A 6,425-nucleotide genomic window follows, 5' to 3' on the forward strand; every position below is an offset into this window, starting at 1 on the left:
TACTAAAACTGGTGTTGAGGATATAGCTCAGCAGCACAAGAGCCTGCCTGGCAAGTGCAAGGTCCTGAGTTTGATTCCCAGTACCTCCCCCCAAAAAGAAAGTTAACTTACACTAAAACCGTCTGATAAACCATCAACTATTTCTTAGTGGTCTTTGACAGGAATGTTTACTAAAATGAATTTCAGTACTGATATTTTACTAATATTGTTTATGAACGAGAAGTTACAATTTGACTGTTAATAAGATCTCATGGAATTAATAAAAGGCTCATGACAGAAAGCAAAATTGTTTTACTCCATGCCTCTAACATATAAAGCCATCTTTGCATCAATAATTTCATTCCTTCAGGGTGTTCCTAATTTCCATACTTAAAATAATTGTTATGCAACAAAATATTTCTTTCCAGGGTGGGATACACACAGGAGGAAGGATTTATTCATGTATCTATTCATTCATTCCACATCTATCTAATCACTCCAAAATACATTTGCTTAACCTTAATCTGAAGCAGGACACGATGCCAGCCACAGGGAAGGATGAAGCAGAAAAATAAGATCTGAAAGGAGCATAGTCTGATCTCTTCCATATTGCACCTTTACTCTCCAAGCCTTTAAGATCACTGATTTACTCTGATGTGACTTGATAGTCTGACCATTTCAATGACGTAGCCTCATATGAAAAACAAATACCTACCCGAGCGTCTCACTTACTACCAAGAAGAGATAAAATCAGCAAGGAAAATCAGATCAGTGTATACAGCTTTGTGTGATGTTTGCAGAGGGTGTTGAAACATAACATACATGATACAAAAAAATACATGATGAGAACATACGCATTGGCTTTAGGAATCCGGGATATTTTGGATCTCATTTAGATCCAGGCCGCCTGGACCTCCTGATGACAACACTCTGCTCTCATGCTGAATTCTCCCACAGTTTAAGAGCAAGTAATAGCCTCCTAAAAGCCATAAATATACCTACTTCCTCGAATATCAATTACATTAATGCAACAATCTTTGTGGTCTCTTGTTGCCGATGAAACAGGGCCTTGAAATGCCTCCAAAACCGAGGTCACCTTCACGCCAGCATCCGCGCTCAGGCATGCGCAGTCAACAAGGGGCTGGGCCTCTCAGTTAGGGAATGCCATGAAAACGCAAGGACACAACGATCAGGACCCTTTCAGTTTGCACTGCAATGGCAGAATGGAAAATGTGTTTCACCAGAATCTATGTATTGAAAGGTCTCGCTTCATCTGCAAAAGAAGAGTTGTGTATTATGTTTTTATAGACATGGATTTCCATTTCTTTTTTTGTACTTTTGAACACACATTTCACATTCATTTACTTTTTAAATGAAAGTTTGAGGCTACTTTGTTCAAAAGAAGTGAATAAAAACTATATATATATCACTGTATAAAGGTATATATTATATAATTCAAATAATATTGAACATTTATGGACTTGCTGAAAATTGAATATTGCTAACTGAAGTTACTCACTAGACATCTGTTTTTATTTACACATTAAACACACACATGTATGCATACACAGAACTTGACTGATACACATATTTTTTAAAATGCTTGCTTTCTGTTTAATTCTGTACATTTAACACAATGTCTTCTCCATATGAGGTATCTTAAAACTAAACAAACAAAAGGCTAAAGTCCATTGCTGGAAAAATTCCTAAATATCATGTCCTCGACACATACAATCTACACCTGAAATAAACCAAGTATCAAATGCTACTTAAGAATCCGAATAGTTCTTTCAGTGTATTGGCCTTTCACATACAGAAATGAGAGTAATAGTCTACTAAAGTGACCTAGGTGTGGCTGAAATTCCTCCTTACTCATGTGGGACAAGAAGAAGCTTCTTGCTTTTTTTCTGTGGGGAACTGAAAGGAGAACGCAGTACCTGGAATGCAAACAGAAACGCAAAGTGTTATGTGGAAAATAATGGGGTTTTTCTTTCTTGATTTTAGTGAAATCAGTAAGTTCACATTGCTTAAAATCACTGAAAATGCAATATCGTACTAGACTTTTGTGTCTCCTTAAACAAAAAAGGATTACATTAGATTTTAAAAACTTTGATTTTATTCCCACACTGGACAGAAACTGTGCTACCTGGGAATGTCTATGTGTGCATCTTCATTTATACACTAAGTATGTGAGAGTAGCACTATTTACATATAACTCTGAGGAAATGATAAGTTAATAAGCATTTGTGATTACCAGTTTAACACAGCACAGGGAAATGAACGTCTCACATGTCCAGAAATACTGAGGAGTAATTTCACCTGTTGTTTACCAGATGGCTTCTGACTGGTCAGCTCTTTGTGAGTAGAGCTTGCCTGTACGTCACAATATCCCATTTACTCTGTAAATAGGGCTGCATGCAGTTTGATCTGTTTAATAAAATGTGCAAACCAATGATTAATTTACTTCATTAATGATTCTTATACTATCTATCCCAGGTTTTAAAAGATAATATGAAAAGTTGAGGTGAAATTCTCATTGTCAAATACTGACTGTGCTAATGTAATAACACTACTCAGATTAATCTCGAGATTGAGAAAGCTAATTATGAGGAGCTCCTGCGCAAAAGAAAAATGCTTTTATTCAAACTTCTCTAAAAGTGAAATAAAATAGAAAGTACCTAAAGTCAAACTTTTAGTTCATAATAAGGCACACCTTAATCCTAAATACATTGTACCTATTTTTCACTAATTTTCAAACTAGTACATAAAAATAATGCATCTCAACAAATACCGATTATTGTATGAATTTTAAAACCAAAATATACTATGACATTGAAATGGCTCGCTTAGAAAAATTGTAGACAAATCATTTAAAAGACTCACAGTGATACCAGGTTTTCCTATCACATTCCGAAAAGCTAGGATTCCCTTGATTTTGGCTAAGGCTGTGTCTTTGCTCACAGTTTAACTCCGCATTCTAAATTCAGAAGACTCATTTTTCTCCTTGATACTTGACTACCTCTATAGTTTTATAAAGAATTTCAACACTTCTTACCTTTTAATTTTATCTGATACATGGCTATTCATTTGTGTTGCATCTAGAAAATACTAGCTATATAAGCAATATTTTGTTAAAAATATTTGTATTGTATGTAAGATTTGCGACACTATGTAGTGATATACCACTAATACAGACTAGTTAATTTGGTATGAGCTGGATATGTGTAGAGTATAAACTAAGTAAACATGTAAAACTATTCTTTGCATGCTATTTACAGTTCTTACCAGATCTGTTAGTCTGAAGGGAGTAGCCAGGATGGATCAGGTAGAAGAACATAGCTGGGTACCACTTGCCTGGTGTCAGGTATTACGACAAGGGTGAGCGTGTCTCTTCACAGGTGAACAGCCCCCATGGTAAGTCACCCGTGCTCTTGCTAGAAAGCAAGAGCTTCATAGAGGTAGACTTTCCCAGTATAATACTCTTTTTAAATAATGCAATAGTTTGCATTAAGCTACTTAAAATATGCATGCTTCCTTATGATTCTATGCTCAAATTTGGTTCTGTTTACATGAATCAATCTTAAATACCAAAAACTTTAAATATTAGCATGGAAAAACTACCACATCCCTAGGATCATTTTGCCCAATGAGTTTTAGAAAACTACAATACACAAATCATTCAGCAACACTGGATTATACTGAAAATAAAGTATCGCTGTAACTTGTTTATTGACAAAATTATGTTCAGTGTAGGAGAGAATGAAATATTTTGTGAAAATAAAAAAGTTTTCTAAAACTAAAATTGTTCCTCAACTCTATGTTAAATGGCAATAAATGGTCTATGGTGATCTAAATGTGTCAAATGTAAGCTTATGATGAATTTTTAAAAGATCATGTTTCTCTCATGGCAGATTAATTTATTTGTTTAGGCTATCTATTCACTATTACTTATCATTGTGAGTACCTTCTGAGTAAAAAGTTATTAAGAAAATTGAATGGATTCTCTGAATGTTTTATTAAAGCCCTGAGGTATTATGTACTCTAAAAAGAACAAAAAGGAAGTCATTGGAAATCATCACATATTTATTCTAGGTATTTATTTAATTGTGACAAGTGAAATAACATTAAATAAATTATATCCTATCTTCAGGCTAAACTCATTCCTATTAAGTGTAGACATTTTTGTAAGGGCTTAATATTTGTTGTTATATTAAAAACAGCTCATGTAATACCAGGAAGTCTCTGAACAATGGCTCTAGTGGAAATATAACTGTTGTTGGAAACATGTTGTAGTTTGCCTCTGGCTAAATTTTTGCATTTATTTTAACTGTAGCAATCCATTATCTGGAGCTCTGCTACTGTGGCTGCTAATATCAGCTGTCCCTCAGAATGGCTGAAAACCTTTGTCCAAATAAAGACTATAGCCAAGGTTCTTTTCAGCATATCAGTCATTTGCTTTCTTCTGATAGACAAACCAAAACAACAATAAGGTTGAAAAAAGTCTCATGCAGTGTTCTGAATAGAAAAACAGTATTCTTAACTTGGTATGTTTTTGAGTAATTTCGCTTGAACACTTGGTGACTGTGAAGTGTTTCTTACACTCTGCAGGATATCATTTACAATATTTACTTTTACTGTTACCAACTATTAAAATAATATACCTAATGCATTTGATAATAATTTTACCTGAGATAACTTCTATGGAACAGCTTAATAAAGAAGAAAAATCACACAGAAGTACATAAACATCTATGTTTTTCTTTTTTCTTTTCACAAATATGTGGTCCTATTTCTGCAACATTTTTCATTCATCATGAAATAAGACTGTTTTTTCAGGTACCATTTTTTTCTTTCTGCCAATGAGCAGAAAACGTCTACCTTATTTGTTCATATGTTTTAAGTGTTTCACTTTCAGTCACATACCACAAGCTGATAATCTCAACATTCTGGCAGGCTGATGTGGAAGGGTCACAAATTGAACACTAGCCTTTGCAACATAGCAGCCTAACTGGACACTGCATCAAAATCAGTCATGAGAAAAAATAAAGAGTGGAGATGCAGCTCAGGGTGCATGCCCCATTTTCAGTTCCAAGTACAACTTATCACTGATGTTTTCCATGTCTGAGGGATCTTGTGTCTTTCCATCTTACTTTGGAAGGAGATTAATGTTTGGAAATCAGAAAACTCACTATCATAGTCATGAGGAAACTAGCTCTTTGTTCTCTGTGCAATGCTAACTGAATACTATTAGTCTGTTAGTTGCATCAGAAGAACATTTTCAACATGCAATCTTAACATTGGTCATGAAAGAGAAAGCATTTCCAACTTCTTAGCACGTGTTTTGCAAGGATTGCCTGCTCTTGAAGTACATCATGGCAGGTCACTAGCCTGAGAGTGGAGAATATTTATATGAAAATCCAGTATTTCCAGATTAAGACAAATGTATCTGAGATTCCCAATTTGTTTTGAAACTAAACATCTATGTTAAAATACAAACATAAAGATACAATACGGAAGTTCTTTGTGGAGCCAATTTTTCTGTCAGCATATTGAATTTCTGCACATCTTACTGAAAAGAGACAATGATCATCTCTTTTCTGATGATCTTCTCCACGACCTTTTTATAGCAAACAGCCTTGGAAAACATAAAGAATATCTCACCTTCTGAAGCAGAGGGCAGATTTTTTATTGACTTTTGTAATAAAAATAACATCTCCTTCTGGGGTATATAAAAAGTGTTGCTCTTAGGTAGGTATCTTCTTTATCACAAAATCTTCTAGGTTGTCAACTTTCCTTTGTCTAAGCATCAGCATTTTCAGGTAACCAAAATAAACATTGGGAATTAATTAACCCTTAATTATAGGGTTGTCTGACAAGTGCATGGTCTTGCATAGTCATGAGAGATGTTAGGGAATTTACTCTTAGTCTAGAAAAATCCTTGGTTAAATAGGATAATAAAAAGGGGAAAGCATATATGAAATAGTGCAGAAATGAAATCAAATATAAAGCTTAACATGATAGATTTTGATTTTGGTGAACACCAGACAGAGTTACAACCATGCTAAAGTGGTTAAAAAATAGGAAGACATAAACCCTGGGAAATTTAAGAAGCTATTCAGGATAAGACAAGGATATTGCTCAGCTATATGTTGACTGCAGAATTATTGAAGGATAAACAGTGTCCCCAAGGATGTGGATGGAAAGGAGCCCATGTGCACCCTTGGTAGAAAAGCAAGCAAACATGATAGGAAGAAAATGGAAGTTCTTCAGCAAACCGAAAGAAGAACTACCACGTGACCCAGCTCTCTCACTTCTGACCCCACCTTCCCAAGGGAAATGAGAATCAAAGAGATATCTGCATCCTCATATTTATGCAAGATTATGTATGACATTCAACACAAGGGATCAAGCTAATTTTCCACCAATGGGTAAATGAATGAGGAAAA

This window comes from Chinchilla lanigera, unplaced genomic scaffold (genome assembly GCF_000276665.1).
Source record: "Chinchilla lanigera isolate Chin_1 unplaced genomic scaffold, ChiLan1.0 scaffold00003, whole genome shotgun sequence".
NCBI lineage: Eukaryota > Metazoa > Chordata > Mammalia > Rodentia > Chinchillidae > Chinchilla > Chinchilla lanigera.